The following is a 21,162-nucleotide window of genomic DNA, read 5'->3' as shown; positions in this document are numbered from 1 at the left end:
TCATTCGGAGAGGGAAGGAGGGCTGTAAGGGGAGGAGGAGGCCCACATGTCTCCAATGAGTATAGAAATGTTAAGATAGGTACTATATTTACAAAGCTAAAGGGACTTATTACATTCTAATGCCACAGTGAAGAAAAATTTTGTGGCTCACAATGCCTATGCGTTGCATATACCACTTGTTAAATATTTCTGAAACATAAATAGTGCTACGACAACCTCCATGTATCAGTCACACATTGCGACAACTGTTGGAATTATCAAGATCCTTGGCACTGAAAGGAAAATTTAGAACCCACAAGAAACAACTGCGAATAATGTGTTAGGAAGTATCATTTGCAGTGACATATGTCTCAAAAACGCGTGTTTAGGACGGTTGCGTAAGTCGCAATTGCCGCAGAGAGCCCATTCGGAGAGGGAAGGAGGGCTGTAAGGGGAGGAGGAGGCCCACATTTCTCCAACGAGAATAGAAATGTTAAGATAAGTACAATATTTACAAAGCTTAAGGGACTTATTACATTCTAATGCCACAGTGACGAAAAATTTTGTGGCTCACAATGTCTCTGCGTTGCATATACCACATGTAAAATATTTCTGAAACATAAATAGTGCTACGACAACCACCATGTATCAGTCACAAATTGCGAAAACTGTTGGAATCATCAAGATCCTTGGAACTGAAAGGAAAATTTAGAACCCACAAGGAACCATTGCGAATAATGTGTTAGGAAGTATCATTTGCAGTGGCATATTTCTTAAATACGTGTGTTTAGGACGGTTGCGTAAGTCGCAATTGCCGCAGAGAGCTCATTCGGAGAGGGAAGGAGGGCTGTAAGGGGAGGAGGAGGCCCACATTTCTCCAACGAGTATAGAAATGTTACGATAGGTACTATATTTACAAAGCTAAAGGGACTTATTACATTCTAATGCCACAGTGACGAAACATCTTGTGGCTCACAATGCCTCTGCGTTGCATATACCACTTGTTAAATATTTCTGAAACATTAATAGTGCTACGGCAACTTCCATGTATCAGTCACACATTGCGACAACTTTTGGAATCATCAAGATCGTTGGAACTGAAAGGAAAATTTAGAACCCACAAGGAACAACTGCGAATAATGAGTTAGGATGTATCATTTGCAGTGGCATATGTCTTAAAAACGCGTGTTTAGGACGGTTGCGTAAGTCGCAATTGCCTCAGAGAGCTCATTCGGAGAGGGAAGGAGGGCTGTAAGGGGAGGAGGAGGCCCACATTTCTCCAACAAGTATAGAAATGTTAAGATAGGTACTATATTTACAAAGCTAACGGGACTTATTACAGTCTAATGCCACAGTGACGGAAAATTTTGTGGCTCACAATGCCTCTGCGTTGCTTATACCACTTGTTAAATATTTCTGAAACATAAATAGTGCTACGACAACCTCCATGTATCAGGCACAAATTGCGACAACTGTTGGAATCATCAAGATCCTTGGAACTGAAAGGAAAATTTAGAACCCACAAGGAACAATTGCGAATAATGTGTTAGGAAGTATCATTTGCAGTGGCATATGTCTTAAATACGCGTGTTTAGGACGGTTGGGTAGGTCGCAATTGCCGCAGAGAGCTCATTCGGAAAGGGAAGGAGGGCTATAAGGGGGAGGAGGCCCACATTTCTACAACGAGTATAGAAATGTTAAGATACGTACTATATTTACAAAGCTAAAGGGACTTATTGCATTCTAATGCCACAGTGACGAAGCGTTTTGTGGCTCACAATGCCTCTGCGTTGCATATACCACTTGTTAAATATTTCTGAAACATAAATAGTGCTACGAAAACCTCCATGTATCAGTCACACATTGCGACAACTTTTGGAATCATCAAGATCGTTGGAACTGAAAGGAAAATTTAGAACCCAGAAGGAACAACTGCGAATAATGTGTTAGGAAGTATCATTTGCAGTGGCATATGCCTTAAAAACGCGTGTTTAGGACGGTTGCGTACGTCGCAATTGCCGCAGAGAGCTCATTCGGAGAGGGAAGGAGGGCTGTAAGGGGAGGAGGAGGCCCACATTTCTCCAACGAGTATAGAAATGTTAAGATAAGTACAATATTTACAAAGCTAAAGGGACTTATTACATTCTAATGCCACAGTGACGAAAAATTTTGTGGCTCACAATGCCTCTGCGTTGCATATACCACTTGTTAAATATTTCTGAAACATAAATAGAGCTACGACAACCTCGATGTATCAGTCACAAATTGCGACAACTGTTGGAATCATCAAGATCCTTGGAACTGAAATGAAAATTTAGAACCCACAACGAACAACTGCGAATAATGTGTTAGGAAGTATCATTTACAGTGGCATATGTCATAAAAACGCGTGTTTAGGACGGTTGCGTAAGTCGCAATTGCCGCAGAGAGCTCATTCGGAGAGGGAAGGAGGGCTGTAAGGGGAGGAGGAGGCCCACATTTCTCCAACGAGTATAGAAATGTTAAGATAGGTATATATTTACAAAGCTAAGGGACTTATTACATTCTAATGCCACAGTGACGAAAAATTTTGTGGCTCACAATGCCTCTGCGTTGCATATACCACTTGTTAAAAATTTCTGAAACATAAATAGTGCTACGACAACCTCCATGTATCAGTCACACATTGCGACAACTTTTGGAATCATCAAGATCCTTGGAACTGAAAGGAAAATTTAGAACCCACAAGGAACAATTGCGAATAATGTGTTAGGAAGTATCATTTGCAGTGGCATATGTCTTAAAAACGCGTGTTTAGGACGGTTGCGTAAGTCGCAATTGCCTCAGAGAGCTCATTCGGAGAGGGAAGGAGGGCTGTAAAGGGAGGAGGAGGCTTACATTTCTCCAACGAGTATAGAAATGTTAAGATAGGTACTATATTTACAAAGCTAAAGGGACGTATTACAGTCTAATGCCACACTGACGAAAAATTTTGTGGCTCACAATGCCTCTGCGTTGCATATACCACTTGTTAAATATTTCTGAAACATAAATAGTGCTACGACAACCTCCATGTATCAGTCACAAATTGCGACAACTGTTGGAATCATCAAGATCCTTGGAACCGAAAGGAAAATTTAGAACCCACAAGGAACAACTGCGTATAATGTGTTAGGAAGTGTCATTCGCAGTGGCATATGTCTTAAAAACGCGTACTTAGGACGGTTGGGTAGGTCGCAATTGCCGCAGAGAGCTCATTCGGAGAGGGAAGGAGGGCTGTAAGGGGAGGAGGAGGCCCACATTTCGCCAACGAGTATAGAAATGTTAAGATAGGCACTATATTTACAAAGCTAAAGGGACTTATTACATTCTAATGCCACAGTGACGAAACATTTTGTAGCTCACAATGCCTCTGCGTTGCATATGCAACTTGTTAAATAATTCTGAAACATAGATAGTGCTACGACAACCTCCATGTATCAGTCACACATTGCGACAACTTTTGGAATAATCAAGATCCTTGGAACTGAAAGGAAAATTTAGAACCCACAAGGAACAACTGCGAATAATGTGTTAGGAAGTATCATTTGCAGTGGCATATGTCTTAAAAACGCGTGTTTAGGACGGTTGCGTAAGTCGCAATTGCCGCAGAGAGCTCATTCGGAGAGGGAAGGAAGGCTGTAAGGGGGGAGGAGGCCCACATTTCTCCAACGAGTATAGAAATGTTAAGATAGGTACTATATTTACAAAGCTAAAGGGACTTACTACATACTAATGCCAGTGTGACGAAAAATTTGGTGGCTCACAATGCCTCTGCGTTGCTTATACCACTTGTTAAATATTTCTGAAACATAAATAGTGCTACGACAACCTCCATGTATCAGTCGCACATTGCGACAACTGTTGGAATCATCAAGATCCTTGGAACTGAAAAAAAAATTTAGAACCCACAAGGAACAACTGCGAATAATGTGTTAGGAAGTATCATTTGCAGTGGCATATGTCTTAAAAGCGCGTGTTCAGGACGGTTCCGTAAGTCGCAATTGCCGCAGAGAGCTCATTCGGAGAGGGAAGGAGGGCTGTAAGGGGAGGAGGAGACCCACGTTTCTCCAGCGAGTATAGAAATGTTAAGATACGTACTATATTTACAAAGCTAAAGGGTCTTATTACATTCTAATGCCACAGTGACGAAACATTTTGTGGCTCACAATGCCTCTGCGTTGCATATACCACTTGTTAAATATTTCTCTAACACAAATAGTGCTACGACAACCTCCAGGTATCAGTCACACATTGCGACAACTGTTGGAATCATCAACATCCTTGGAACTGAAAGGAAAATTTAGAACCCACAAGGAACAACTGCGAATAATGTGTTAGGAAATATCATTTGCAGTGCCATATGTCTTAAAAACTCGTGTTTAGGACAGTTGCGTAGATCGCAATTGCCGCAGAGAGCTCATTCGGAGAGGGAAAGAGGGCTGTAAGGGGAGGAGGAGGCCCACATTCCTCCAACGTGTATAGAAATGTTAAGATAGGAAGTACATTTACAAAGCTAAAGGGACTTATTACATTCTAATGCCACAGTGACGAAAAATTTGGTGGCTCACAATGCCTCTGCGTTGCATATACCACTTGTTAAATATTTCTGAAACGTAAACAGTGCTACGACAACCTCCATGTATCAGTCACACATTGCGACAACTGTTGGTATCATCAAGATCTTTGGAACTGAAAGGAAAATTTAGAACCCACAAGGAACAACTGCGAATAATGTGTTAGGAAGTATCATTTGCACTGGCATATGTCTTAAAAACGCGTGTTTAGAACGGTTGGGTAGGTCGCAATTGCCGCAGAGAGCTCATTCGGAGAGGGATGGAGGGCTGTAAGGGGAAGAGGACGCCCACATTTCACCAACGAGTATCGAAATGTAAGATAGGTACTATTTTTTTCAAAGCTAAAGGGACTTATTACATTCGAATGCCACAGTGACGAAAAATTTTGTGGCTCACAATGCCTCTGCGTTGCATATACCACTTGTTAAAAATATCTGAAACACAAACAGTGCTACGACAACCTCCATGTATCAGTTACATATTGCGACAACTGTTGGAATCATCAAGATCCTTGGAACTGAAAGGAAAATTTAGAACCCACAAGGAACAACTGCGAATAATGTGTTAGGAAGTATCATTTGCAGTGGCATATGTCTTAAAAACGCGTGTTTAGGACTGTTGCGTAGATCGCAAGTGCCGCAGAGAGCTCATTCGGAGAGGGAAGGAGGGCTGTAAGGGGAGATAGGAGTCCCACATTTCTGCAACGAGTATAGAAATGTTAAGATAGGTACTACATTTGCAAAGCTAAAGGGACTTATTACATTCTCATGCCACAGTGACGAAAAATTCTGTTGCTCACAATGCCTCTGCGTTGCATATACCACTTGTTAAATATTTCTGAAACATAAATAGTGCTACGACAACCTCCATGTATCAGTTACACATTGCGACAACTTTTGGAATCATCAAGATCCTTGGAACTGAAAGGAAAATTTAGAACCCACATGGAACAACTGCGAATAATGAGTTAGGAAGTATCATTTGCAGTGGCATATGTCTTAAATACGCTTGTTTAGGACGGTTGGGTAGGTCGCAATTGCCGCAGAGAGCTCATTCGGAAAGGGAAGGAGGGCTGTAAGGGGGAGGAGGCCCACATTTCTTCAACGAGTATAGAAATGTTAAGATACGTACTATATTTACAAAGCTAAAGGGACTTATTACATTCTAATGCCACAGTGACGAAGCGTTTTGTGGCTCACAATGCCTCTGCGTTGCATATACCACTTGTTAAATATTTCTGAAACATAAATAGTGCTACGACAACCTCGATGTATCAGTCACACATTGCGACAACTTTTGGAATCATCAAGATCGTTGGAACTGAAAGGAAAATTTAGAACCCAGAGTGAACAACTGCGAATAATGTGTTAGGAAGTATCATTTGCAGTGGCATATGTCTTAAAAACGCGTGTTTAGGACGGTTGCGTACGTCGCAATTGCCGCGAAGAGCTCATTCGGAGAAGGAAGGAGGGCTGTAAGGGGAGGAGGAGGCCCACATTTCTCCAACGAGTATAGAAATGTTAAGATAAGTACAATATTTACAAAGCTAAAGGGACTTATTACATTCTAATGCCACAGTGACGAAAAATTTTGTGGCTCACAATGCCTCTGCGTTGCATATACCACTTGTTAAATATTTCTGAAACATAAATAGAGCTACGACAACCTCGATGTATCAGTCACAAATTGCGACAACTGTTGGAATCATCAAGATCCTTGGAACTGAAAGGAAAATTTAGAACCCACAACGAACAACTGCGAATAATGTGTTAGGAAGTATCATTTACAGTGGCATATGTCTTAAAAACGCGTGTTTAGGACGGTTGCGTAAGTCGCAATTGCCGCAGAGAGCTCATTCGGAGAGGGAAGGAGGGCTGTAAGGGGAGGAGGAGGCCCACATTTCTCCAACGAGTATAGAGATGTTAAGATAGGTACTATATTTACAAAGCTAAGGGACTTATTACATTCTAATGCCACAGTGACGAAAAATTTTGTGGCTCACAATGCCTCTGCGTTGCATATACCACTTGTTAAATATTTCTGAAACATAAATAGTGCTACGACAACCTCCATGTATCAGTCACACATTGCGACAACTTTTGGAATCATCAAGATCCTTGGAACTGAAAGGAAAATTTAGAATCCACAAGGAACAATTGCGAATAATGTGTTAGGAAGTATCATTTGCAGTGGCATATGTCTTAAAAACGCGTGTTTAGGACGGTTGCGTGAGTCGCAATTGCCACAGAGAGCTCATTCGGAGAGGGAAGGAGGGCTGTAAGGGGAGGAGGAGGCCCACATTTCTCCAACGAGTATAGAAATGTTAAGATAGGTACTATATTTACAAAGCTAAAGGGACTTATTACATTATAATGCCACAGTGACGAAAAATTTTGTTGCTCACAATGCCTCTGCGTTGCATATACCACTTGTTAAATATTTCTGAAACATAATTAGTGCTACGACAACCTCCATGTATCAGTCACACACTGCAACAACTGTTGGAATCATCAAGATCCTTGGAACTGAAAGGAAAATTTAGAACCCACAAAGAACAACTGCGAATAATGTGTCAAGAAGTATCATTTGCAGTGGCATATGTCTAAAAAACGCGTGTTTAGGACGGTTGCGTAAGTCGCAATTGCCTCAGAGAGCTCATACGGAGAGGGAAGGAGGGCTGTAAGGGGAGGAGGAGGCTTACATTTCTCCAACGAGTATAGAAATGTTAAGATAGGTACTATATTTACAAAGCTAAAGGGACTTATTACAGTCTAATGCCACAGTGACGAAAAATTTTGTGGCTCACAATGCCTCTGCGTTGCATATACCACTTGTTAAATATTTCTGAAACATAAATAGTGCTACGACAACCTCCATGTATCAGTCACAAATTGCGACAACTGTTGGAATCATCAAGATCCTTGGAACCGAAAGAAAAATTTAGAACCCACAAGGAACAACTGCGTATAATGTGTTAGGAAGTATCATTTGCAGTGGCATATGTCTTAAAAACGCGTGTTTAGGACGGTTGGGTAGGTCGCAATTGCCGCAGAGAGCTCATTCGGAGAGGGAAGGAGGGCTGTAAGGGGAGGAGGAGGCCCACATTTCGCCAACGAGTATAGAAATGTTAAGATAGGCACTATATTTACAAAGCTAAAGGGACTTATTACATTCTAATGCCACAGTGACGAAACATTTTGTTGCTCACATTGCCTCTGCGTTGCATATGCAACTTGTTAAATATTTCTGAAACATAGATAGTGCTACGACAACCTCCATGTATCAGTCACACATTGCGACAACTTTTGGAATCATCAAGATCCTTGGAACTGAAAGGAAAATTTAGAACCCACAAGGAACAACTGCGAATAATGTGTTAGGAAGTATCATTTGCAGTGGCATATGTCTTAAAAACGCGTGTTTAGGACGGTAGCGTAAGTCGCAATTGCCGCAGAGAGCTCATTCGGAGAGGGAAGGAGGGCTGTAAGGGGGGAGGAGGCCCACATTTCTCCAACGAGTATAGAAATGTTAAGATAGGTACTATATTTACAAAGCTAAAGGGACTTATTACATTCTAATGCCACAGTGACGAAAAATTTTGTTGCTCACAATGCCTCTGCGTTGCATATACCATTTGTTAAATATTTCTGAAACATAATTAGTGCTACGACAACCTCCATGTATCAGTCACACACTGCAACAACTGTTGGAATCATCAAGATCCTTGGAACTGAAAGGAAAATTTAGAACCCACAAAGAACAACTGCGAATAATGTGTCAAGAAGTATCATTTGCAGTGGCATATGTCTAAAAAACGCGTGTTTAGGACGGTTGCGTAAGTCGCAATTGCCTCAGAGAGCTCATTCGGAGAGGGAAGGAGGGCTGTAAGGGGAGGAGGAGGCTTACATTTCTCCAACGAGTATAGAAATGTTAAGATAGGTACTATATTTACAAAGCTAAAGGGACTTATTACAGTCTAATGCCACAGTGACGAAAAATTTTGTGGCTCACAATGCCTCTGCGTTGCATATACCACTTGTTAAATATTTCTGAAACATAAATAGTGCTACGACAACCTCCATGTATCAGTCACAAATTGCGACAACTGTTGGAATCATCAAGATCCTTGGAACCGAAAGAAAAATTTAGAACCCACAAGGAACAACTGCGTATAATGTGTTAGGAAGTATCATTTGCAGTGGCATATGTCTTAAAAACGCGTGTTTAGGACGGTTGGGTAGGTCGCAATTGCCGCAGAGAGCTCATTCGGAGAGGGAAGGAGGGCTGTAAGGGGAGGAGGAGGCGCACATTTCGCCAACGAGTATAGAAATGTTAAGATAGGCACTATATTTACAAAGCTAAAGGGACTTATTACATTCTAATGCCACAGTGACGAAACATTTTGTGGCTCACAATGCCTCTGCGTTGCATATACCACTTGTTAAATATTTCTCTAACACAAATAGTGCTACGACAACCTCCATGTATCAGTCACACATTGCGACAACTGTTGGAATCATCAACGTCCTTGGAACTGAAAGGAAAATTTAGAACCCACAAGGAACAACTGCGAATAATGTGTTAGGAAATATCATTAGCAGTGCCATATGTATTAAAAACTCGTGTTTAGGACAGTTGCGTAGATCGCAAGTGCCGCAGAGAGCTCATTCGGAGAGGGAAGGAGGGCTGTAAGGGGAGGAGGAGGCCCACATTCCTCCAACGTGTATAGAAATGTTAAGATAGGTAGTACATTTACAAAGCTAAAGGGACTTATTACATTCTAATGCCACAGTGACGAAAAATTTGGTGGCTCACAATGCCTCTGCGTTGCATATACCACTTGTTAAATATTTCTGAAACGTAAACAGTGCTACGACAACCTCCATGTTTCAGTCACACATTGCGACAACTGTTGGTATCATCAAGATCTTAGGAACTGAAAGGAAAATTTAGAACCCTCAAGGAACAACTGCGAATAATGTGTTAGGAAGTATCATTTGCAGTGGCATATGTCTTAAAATCGCGTGTTTAGGACTGTTGCGTAGATAGCAAGTGCCGCAGAGAGCTCATTCGGAGAGGGAAGGAGGGCTGTAAGGGGAGGAGGAGTCCCACATTTCTCCAACGAGTATAGAAATGTTAAGATAAGTACAATATTTACAAAGCTAAAGGGACTTATTACATTCTAATGCCACAGTGACGAAAAATTTTGTCTCTCACAATGCCTCTGCGTTGCATATACCACTTGTTAAATATTTCTGAAACATAAATAGAGCTACGACAACCTCGATGTATCAGTCACAAATTGCGACAACTGTTGGAATCATCAAGATCCTTGGAACTGAAAGGAAAATTTAGAACCCACAACGAACAACTGCGAATAATGTGTTAGGAAGTATCATTTACAGTGGCATATGTCTTAAAAACGCGTGTTTAGGACGGTTGCGTAAGTCGCAATTGCCGCAGAGAGCTCATTCGGAGAGGGAAGGAGGGCTGTAAGGGGAGGAGGAGGCCCACATTTCTCCAACGAGTATAGAAATGTTAAGATAGGTACTATATTTACAAAGCTAAGGGACTTATTACATTCTAATACCACAGTGACGAAAAATTTTGTGGCTCACAATGCCTCTGCGTTGCATATACCACTTGTTAAATATTTCTGAAACATAAATAGTGCTACGACAACCTCCATGTATCAGTCACACATTGCGACAACTTTTGGAATCATCAAGATCCTTGGAACTGAAAGGAAAATTTAGAACCCACAAGGAACAATTGCGAATAATGTGTTAGGAAGTATCATTTGCAGTGGCATATGTCTTAAAAACGCGTGTTTAGGACGGTTGCGTGAGTCGCAATTGCCACAGAGAGCTCATTCGGAGAGGGAAGGAGGGCTGTAAGGGGAGGAGGAGGCCCACATTTCTCCAACGAGTATAGAAATGTTAAGATAGGTACTATATTTACAAAGCTAAAGGGACTTATTACATTCTAATGCCACAGTGACGAAAAATTTTGTGGCTCACAATGCCTCTGCGTTGCATATACCACTTGTTAAATATTTCTCTAACACAAATAGTGCTACGACAACCTCCATGTATCAGTCACACATTGCGACAACTGTTGGAATAATCAACATCCTTGGAACTGAAAGGAAAATTTAGAACCCACAAGGAACAACTGCGAATAATGTGTTAGGAAATATCATTAGCAGTGCCATATGTCTTAAAAACTCGTGTTTAGGACAGTTGCGTAGATCGCAAGTGCCGCAGAGAGCTCATTCGGAGAGGGAAGGAGGGCTGTAAGGGGAGGAGGAGGCCCACATTCCTCCAACGTGTATAGAAATGTTAAGATAGGTAGTACATTTACAAAGCTAAAGGGACTTATTACATTCTAATGCCACAGTGACGAAAAATTTGGTGGCTCACAATGCCTCTGCGTTGCATATACCACTTGTTAAATATTTCTGAAACGTAAACAGTGCTACGACAACCTCCATGTATCAGTCACACATTGCGACAACTGTTGGTATCATCAAGATCTTTGGAACTGAAAGGAAAATTTAGAACCCACAAGGAACAACTGCGAATAATGTGTTAGGAAGCATCATTTGCAGTGGCATTTGTCTTAAAAACGCGTGTTTAGGACGGTTGGGTAGGTCGCAATTGCCGCAGAGAGCTCATTCGGAGAGGGAAGGAGGGCTGTAAGGGGAAGAGGAGGCCCACATTTCTCCAACGACTATAGAAATTTTAAGATAGGTACTATATTTACAAAGCTAGAGGGACTTATTACATTCTAATGCCACAGTGACGAAAAATTTTGAGGCCCACAATGCCTCTGCGTTGCATATACCACTTGTTAAATATATCTGAAACTGAAACAGTGCTACGACAACCTCCATGTATCAGTTACATATTGCGACAACTGTTGGAATCATCAAGATCCTTGGAACTGAAAGGAAAATTTAGAACCCACAAGGAACAACTGCGAATAATGTGTTAGGAAGTATCATTTGCAGTGGCATATGTCTTAAAGACGCGTGTTTTGGACTGTTGCGTAGATCGCTAGTGCCGCAGAGAGCTCATTCGGAGAGGGAAGGAGGGCTGTAAGGGGAGATAGGAGTCCCACATTTCTGCAACGAGTATAGAAATGTTAAGATAGGTACTACATTTGCAAAGCTAAAGGGACGTATTACATTCTCATGCCACAGTGACGAAAAATTCTGTTGCTCACAATGCCGCTGCGTTGCATATACCACTTGTTAAATATTTCTGAAACATAAATAGTGCTACGACAACCTCCATGTATCAGTTACACATTGCGACAACTTTTGGAATCATCAAGATCCTTGGAACTGAAAGGAAAATTTAGAACCCACATGGAACAACTGCGAATAATGAGTTAGGAAGTATCATTTGCAGTGGCATGTGTCTTGAAAACGCGTGTTTGGGACGGTTGGGTAGGTCGCAATTGCCGCGGAGAGCTCATTCGGAGAGGGAAGGTGGGCTGTAAGGGGAGGAGGAGGCCCACATTTCTCCAACGAGTATAGAAATGTTAAGATAGGTACTATAATTACAAAGCTAGAGGGACTTATTACTTTCTAATGCCACAGTGACGAAAAATTTTGAGGCCCACAATGCCTCTGCGTTGCATATACCACTTGTCAAACATTTCTGAAACGTAAATAATGCTACGACAACCTCCATGTATCAGTCACACATTGCGACAACTGTTGGAATCATCAAGTTCCTTGGAACTGAAAGGAAAATTTAGAACCCACAAGGAACAACTGCGAATAATGTGTTAGGAAGTATCATTTGCAGTGGCATATGTCTTAAAAACGCGTGTTTAGGACGGTTGCGTAGGTCGAAAGTGCCGCAGAGAGCTCATTCGGAGAGGGAAGGAGGGCTGTAAGGGGAGGAGGAGACCCACGTTTCTCCAGCGGGTATAGAAATGTTAAGATACGTACTATATTTACAAAGCTAAAGGGACTTACTACATTCTAATGCCAGAGTGACCAAAAATTTTGAGGCCCACAATGCCTCTGCGTTGCATATCCCACTTGTTAAATATTTCTGAAACATAAATAGTGCTACGACAACCTCCATGTATCAGTCACACATTGCGACAACTTTTGGAATCATCAAGATCCTTGGAACTGAAAGGAAAATTTAGAACCCACAAGGAAGAACTGCGAATAATGTGTTAGGAAGTATCATTTGCAGTGGCATATGTCTTAAAAACGCGTGTTTAGGACGGTTGGGTAGGTCGCAATTGCCGCAGAGAGATCATTCGGAGAGGGACGGAGGGCTGTAAATGGAGGAGGAGGCCCACGTTTCTCCAACGAGTATCGAAATGTAAGATAGGTACTACTTTTTTCAAAGCTAAAGGGACTTATTACATTCTAATGCCACAGTGACGAAAAATTTTGTGGCTCACAATGCCTCTGCGTTGCATATACCACTCGTTAAATATTTCTGAAACATAAATAGTGCTACGACAACCTCCATGTATCAGTCACACATTGCGACAACTGTTGGAATCATCAAGATCCTTGGAACTGAAAGGAAAATTTAAAACCCACAAGGAACAACTGCGAATAATGTGTTAGGAAGTATCATTTGCACTGGCATATGTCTTAAAAACGCGTGTTTAGGACGGTTGGGTAGGTCGCAATTGCCGCAGAGAGCTCATTCGGAGAGGGATGGAGGGCTGTAAGGGGAAGAGGAGGCCCACATTTCACCAACGAGTATCGAAATGTAAGATAGGTACTATTTTTTTCAAAGCTAAAGGGACTTTTTACATTCGAATGCCACAGTGACGAAAAATTTTGTGGCTCACAATGCCTCTGCGTTGCATATACCACTTGCTAAATATATCTGAAACACAAACAGTGCTACGACAACCTCCATGTATCAGATACATATTGCGACAACTGTTGGAATCATCAAGATCCTTGGAACTGAAAGGAAAATTTAGAACCCACAAGGAACAACTGCGAATAATGTGTTAGGAAGTATCATTTGCAGTGGCATATGTCTTAAAAACGCGTGTTTAGGACTGATGCGTAGATCGCAAGTTCCGCAGAGAGCTCATTCGGAGAGGGAAGGAGGGCTGTAAGGGGAGATAGGAGTCCCATATTTCTGCAACGAGTATAGAAATGTTAAGATAGGTACTACATTTGCAAAGCTAAAGGGACTTATTACATTCTCATGCCACAGTGACGAAAAATTCTGTTGCTCACAATGCCTCTGCGTTGCATATACCACTTGTTAAATATTTCTGAAACATAAATAGTGCTACGACAACCTCCATGTATCAGTTACACATTGCGACAACTTTTGGAATCATCAAGATCCTTGGAACTGAAAGGAAAATTTAGAACCCACATGGAACAACTGCGAATAATGAGTTAGGAAGTATCATTTGCAGTGGCATGTGTCTTGAAAACGCGTGTTTGGGACGGTTGGGTAGGTCGCAATTGCCGCGGAGAGCTCATTCGGAGAGGGAAGGTGGGCTGTAAGGGGAGGAGGAGGCCCACATTTCTCCAACGAGTATAGAAATGTTAAGATAGGTACTATAATTACAAAGCTAGAGGGACTTATTACTTTCTAATGCCACAGTGACGAAAAATTTTGAGGCCCACAATGCCTCTGCGTTGCATATACCACTTGTCAAACATTTCTGAAACGTAAATAATGCTACGACAACCTCCATGTATCAGTCACACATTGCGACAACTGTTGGAATCATCAAGTTCCTTGGAACTGAAAGGAAAATTTAGAACCCACAAGGAACAACTGCGAATAATGTGTTAGGAAGTATCATTTGCAGTGGCATATGTCTTAAAAACGCGTGTTTAGGACGGTTGCGTAGGTCGAAAGTGCCGCAGAGAGCTCATTCGGAGAGGGAAGGAGGGCTGTAAGGGGAGGAGGAGGCCCACATTTCTCCAACGAGTATAGAAATGTTAAGATAGGTACTATATTTACAAGGCTAGAGGGACTTATTACATTCTAATGCCACACTGACGAAAAATTTTGAGGCCCACAATGCCTCTGCGTTGCATATACCACTTGTTAAATATTTCTGAAACATAAATAGTGCTACGACAACCTCCATGTATCAGTCACACACTGCGACAACTGTTGGAATCATAACGATCCTTGGAACTGAAAGGAAAATTTAGAACCCACAAGGAACAACTGCGAATAATGTGTTAGGAAGCATCATTTGCAGTGGCATTTGTCTTAAAAACGCGTGTTTAGGACGGTTGGGTAGGTCGCAATTGCCGCAGAGAGCTCATGCGGAGAGGGAAGGAGGGCTGTAAGGGGAAGAGGAGGCCCACATTTCTCCAACGACTATAGAAATTTTAAGATAGGTACTATATTTACAAAGCTAGAGGGACTTATTACATTCTAATGCCACAGTGACGAAAAATTTTGAGGCCCACAATGCCTCTGCGTTGCATATACGACTTGTTAAATATTTCTGAAACATAAATAGTGCTACGACATCCTCCATGTATCAGTCACACATTGCGACAACTGTTCAATCATCAAGATCCTTGGAACTGAAAGGAAAATTTAGAACCCACAAGGAACAACTGCGAATAGTGTGTTAGGAAGTATCATTTGCAGTGGCATATGTCTCAAAAACGCGTGTTTAGGGCGGTTGGGTAGGTCGCAATTGCCGCAGAGAGCTCATTCGGAGAGGGAAGGAGGGCTGTAAGGGGAGGAGGAGACCCACGTTTCTCCAGCGGGTATAGAAATGTTAAGATACGTACTATATTTACAAAGCTAAAGGGACTTACTACATTCTAATGCCAGAGTGACCAAAAATTTTGAGGCCCACAATGCCTCTGCGTTGCATATCCCACTTGCTAAATATTTCTGAAACATAAATAGTGCTACGACAACCTCCATGTATCAGTCACACATTGCGACAACTTTTGGAATCATCAAGATCCTTGGAACTGAAAGGAAAATTTAGAACCCACAAGGAACAACTGCGAATAATGTGTTAGGAAGTATCATTTGCAGTGGCATATGTCTTAAAAACGCGTGTTTAGGACGGTTGCGTAAGTCGCAATTGCCTCAGAGATCTCATTCGGAGAGGGAAGGAGGGCTGTAAGGGGAGGAGGAGGCCCACATTTCGCCATCGAGTATAGAAATGTTAAGATAGGTACTATATTTACAAAGCTAAAGGGACTTATTACATTCTAATGCCACAGTGACGAAATATTTTGTGGCTCACAATTCCTCTGCGTTGCATGTACCACTTGTTAAATATTTCTGAAACATAAATAGAGCTACGACAACCTCCATGTATCAGTCACACGTGGCGACAACTTTTGGAATCATGAAGATCCTTGGAACTGAAAGGAAAATTTAGAACCCACAAGGAACAACTGCGAATAATGTGTTAGGAAGTATCATTTGCAGTGGCATATGTCTTAAAAACGCGTGTTTAGGACTGTTGCGTAGATAGCAAGTGCCGCAGACAGCTCATTCGGAGAGGGAAGGAGGGCTGTAAGGGGAGGAGGAGGCCCACATTTCTCCAACGAGTATAGAAATGTTAAGATAGGTACTATAATTACAAAGCTAGAGGGACTTATTACTTTCTAATGCCACAGTGACGAAAAATTTTGAGGCCCACAATGCCTCTGCGTTGCATATACCACTTGTCAAACATTTCTGAAACGTAAATAATGCTACGACAACCTCCATGTATCAGTCACACATTGCGACAACTGTTGGAATCATCAAGTTCCTTGGAACTGAAAGGAAAATTTAGAACCCACAAGGAACAACTGCGAATAATGTGTTAGGAAGTATCATTTGCAGTGGCATATGTCTTAAAAACGCGTGTTTAGGACTGTTGCGTAGGTCGAAAGTGCCGCAGAGAGCTCATTCGGAGAGGGAAGGAGGGCTGTAAGGGGAGGAGGAGGCCCACATTTCTCCAACGAGTATAGAAATGTTAAGATAGGTACTATATTTACAAGGCTAGAGGGACTTATTACATTCTAATGCCACACTGACGAAAAATTTTGAGGCCCACAATGCCTCTGCGTTGCATATACCACTTGTTAAATATTTCTGAAACATAAATAGTGCTACGACAACCTCCATGTATCAGTCACACACTGCGACAACTGTTGGAATCATAACGATCCTTGGAACTGAAAGGAAAATTTAGAACCCACAAGGAACAACTGCGAATAATGTGTTAGGAAGCATCATTTGCAGTGGCATTTGTCTTAAAAACGCGTGTTTAGGACGGTTGGGTAGGTCGCAATTGCCGCAGAGAGCTCATTCGGAGAGGGAAGGAGGGCTGTAAGGGGAAGAGGAGGCCCACATTTCTCCAACGACTATAGAAATTTTAAGATAGGTACTATATTTACAAAGCTAGAGGGACTTATTACATTCTAATGCCACAGTGACGAAAAATTTTGAGGCCCACAATGCCTCTGCGTTGCATATACGACTTGTTAAATATTTCTGAAACATAAATAGTGCTACGACATCCTCCATGTATCAGTCACACATTGCGACAACTGTTCAATCATCAAGATCCTTGGAACTGAAAGGAAAATTTAGAACCCACAAGGAACAACTGCGAATAGTGTGTTAGGAAGTATCATTTGCGGTGGCATATGTCTTAAAAATGCGTGTTTTGGACGGTAGCGTAGGTCGCAAGTGCCGCAGAGAGCACATTCGGAGAGGGAAGGAGGGCTGTAAGGGGAGGAGGAGGCCCACATTTCGCCAACGAGTATAGAAATGTTAAGATAGGTACTATATTTACAAAGCTAAAGGGACTTATTACATTCTAATGCCAGAGTGACGAAATATTTTGTGGCTCACAATTCCTCTGCGTTGCATGTACCACTTGTTAAGTATTTCTGAAACATAAATAGAGCTACGACAACCTCCATGTATCAGTCACACATGGCGACAACTTTTGGAATCATCAAGATCCTTGGAACTGAAAGGAAAATTTAGAACCCACAAGGAACAACTGCGAATAATGTGTTAGGAAGTATCATTTGCAGTGGCATATGTCTCAAAAACGCGTGTTTAGGACGGTTGGGTAGGTCGCAATTGCCGCAGAGAGCTCATTCGGAGAGGGAAGGAGGGCTGTAAGGGGAGGAGGAGACCCACGTTTCTCCAGCGGGTATAGAAATGTTAAGATACGTACTATATTTACAAAGCTAAAGGGACTTACTACATTCTAATGCCAGAGTGACCAAAAATTTTGAGGCCCACAATGCCTCTGCGTTGCATATCCCACTTGTTAAATATTTCTGAAACATAAATAGTGCTACGACAACCTCCATGTATCAGTCACACATTGCGACAACTTTTGGAATCATCAAGATCCTTGGAACTGAAAGGAAAATTTAGAACCCACAAGGAACAACTGCGAATAATGTGTTAGGAAGTATCATTTGCAGTGGCATATGTCTTAAAAACGCGTGTTTAGGACGGTTGCGTAAGTCGCAATTGCCTCAGAGATCTCATTCGGAGAGGGAAGGAGGGCTGTAAGGGGAGGAGGAGGCCCACATTTCGCCATCGAGTATAGAAATGTTAAGATAGGTACTATATTTACAAAGCTAAAGGGACTTATTACATTCTAATGCCACAGTGACGAAATATTTTGTGGCTCACAATTCCTCTGCGTTGCATGTACCACTTGTTAAATATTTCTGAAACATAAATAGAGCTACGACAACCTCCATGTATCAGTCACACGTGGCGACAACTTTTGGAATCATGAAGATCCTTGGAACTGAAAGGAAAATTTAGAACCCACAAGGAACAACTGCGAATAATGTGTTAGGAAGTATCATTTGCAGTGGCATATGTCTTAAAAACGCGTGTTTAGGACTGTTGCGTAGATAGCAAGTGCCGCAGACAGCTCATTCGGAGAGGGAAGGAGGGCTGTAAGGGGAGGAGGAGGCCCACATTTCTCCAACGAGTATAGAAATGTTAAGATAGGTACTATAATTACAAAGCTAGTGGGACTTATTACTTTCTAATGCCACAGTGACGAAAAATTTTGAGGCCCACAATGCCTCTGCGTTGCATATACCACTTGTCAAACATTTCTGAAACGTAAATAATGCTACGACAACCTCCATGTATCAGTCACACATTGCGACAACTGTTGGAATCATCAAGTTCCTTGGAACTGAAAGGAAAATTTAGAACCCACAAGGAACAACTGCGAATAATGTGTTAGGAAGTATCATTTGCAGTGGCATATGTCTTAAAAACGCGTGTTTAGGACGGTTGCGTAGGTCGAAAGTGCCGCAGAGAGCTCATTCGGAGAGGGAAGGAGGGCTGTAAGGGGAGGAGGAGGCCCACATTTCTCCAACGAGTATAGAAATGTTAAGATAGGTACTATATTTACAAGGCTAGAGGGACTTATTACATTCTAATGCCACACTGACGAAAAATTTTGACGCCCACAATGCCTCTGCGTTGCATATACCACTTGTTAAATATTTCTGAAACATAAATAGTGCTACGACAACCTCCATGTATCAGTCACACACTGCGACAACTGTTGGAATCATAACGATCCTTGGAACTGAAAGGAAAATTTAGAACCCACAAGGAACAACTGCGAATAATGTGTTAGGAAGCATCATTTGCAGTGGCATTTGTCTTAAAAACGCGTGTTTAGGACGGTTGGGTAGGTCGCAATTGCCGCAGAGAGCTCATTCGGAGAGGGAAGGAGGGCTGTAAGGGGAAGAGGAGGCCCACATTTCTCCAACGACTATAGAAATTTTAAGATAGGTACTATATTTACAAAGCTAGAGGGACTTATTACATTCTAATGCCACAGTGACGAAAAATTTTGAGGCCCACAATGCCTCTGCGTTGCATATACGACTTGTTAAATATTTCTGAAACATAAATAGTGCTACGACATCCTCCATGTATCAGTCACACATTGCGACAACTGTTCAATCATCAAGATCCTTGGACCTGAAAGGAAAATTTAGAACCCACAAGGAACAACTGCGAATAGTGTGTTAGGAAGTATCATTTGCGGTGGCATATGTCTTAAAAATGCGTGTTTTGGACGGTAGCGTAGGTCGCAAGTGCCGCAGAGAGCACATTCGGAGAGGGAAGGAGGGCTGTAAGGGGAGGAGGAGGTCCACATTTCGCCAACGAGTATAGAAATGTTAAGATAGGTACTATATTTACAAAGCCAAAGGGACTTATTACATTCTAATGCCAGAGTGACGAAATATTTTGTGGCTCACAATTCCTCTGCGTTGCATGTACCACTTGTTAAATATTTCTGAAACATAAATAGAGCTACGACAACCTCCATGTATCAGTCACACATGGCGACAACTTTTGGAATCATCAAGATCCTTGGAACTGAAGGGAAAATTTAGAACCCACAGGGAACAACTGCGAATAATGTGTTAGGAAGTATCATTTGCAGTGGCATATGTCTCAAAAACGCGTGTTTAGGACGGTTGGGTAGGTCGCAATTGCCGCAGAGAGCTCATTCGGAGAGGGAAGGAGGGCTGTAAGGGGAGGAGGAGACCCACGTTTCTCCAGCGGGTATAGAAATGTTAAGATACGTACTATATTTACAAAGCTAAAGGGACTTACTACATTCTAATGCCAGAGTGACCAAAAATTTTGAGGCCCACAATGCCTCTGCGTTGCATATCCCACTTGTTAAATATTTCTGAAACATAAATAGTGCTACGACAACCTCCATGTATCAGTCACACATTGCGACAACTTTTGGAATCATCAAGATCCTCGGAACTGAAAGGAAAATTTAGAACCCACAAGGAACAACTGCGAATAATGTGTTAGGAAGTATCATTTGCAGTGGCATATGTCTTAAAAACGCGTGTTTAGGACGGTTGCGTAAGTCGCAATTGCCTCAGAGATCTCATTCGGAGAGGGAAGGAGGGCTGTAAGGGGAGGAGGAGGCCCACATTTCGCCATCGAGTATAGAAATGTTAAGATAGGTACTATATTTACAAAGCTAAAGGGGCATATTACATTCTAATGCCACAGTGACGAAATATTTTGTGGCTCACAATTCCTCTGCGTTGCATGTACCACTTGTTAAATATTTCTGAAACATAAATAGAGCTACGACAACCTCCATGTATCAGTCACACATGGCGACAACTTTTGGAATCATGAAGATCCTTGGAACTGAAAGGAAAATTTAGAACCCACAAGGAACAACTGCGAATAATGTGTTAGGAAGTATCATTTGCAGTGGCATATGTCTTAAAAACGCGTGTTTAGGACTGTTGCGTAGGTCGAAAGTGCCGCAGAGAGCTCATTCGGAGAGGGAAGGAGGGCTGTATGGGGAGGAGGAGGCCCACATTTCTCCAACGAGTATAGAAATGTTAAGATAGGTACTATATTTACAAGGCTAGAGGGACTTATTACATTCTAATGCCACACTGACGAAAAATTTTGAGGCCCACAATGCCTCTGCGTTGCATATACCACTTGTTAAATATTTCTGAAACATAAATAGTGCTACGACAACCTCCATGTATCAGTCACACACTGCGACAACTGTTGGAATCATAACGATCCTT

Source organism: Schistocerca serialis, chromosome 2, assembly GCF_023864345.2.
Source record: "Schistocerca serialis cubense isolate TAMUIC-IGC-003099 chromosome 2, iqSchSeri2.2, whole genome shotgun sequence".
Classification (NCBI taxonomy): domain Eukaryota; kingdom Metazoa; phylum Arthropoda; class Insecta; order Orthoptera; family Acrididae; genus Schistocerca; species Schistocerca serialis.
The sequence above is the reverse complement of the archived record's forward strand: the minus strand, read 5'-3'. Positions refer to the sequence as shown.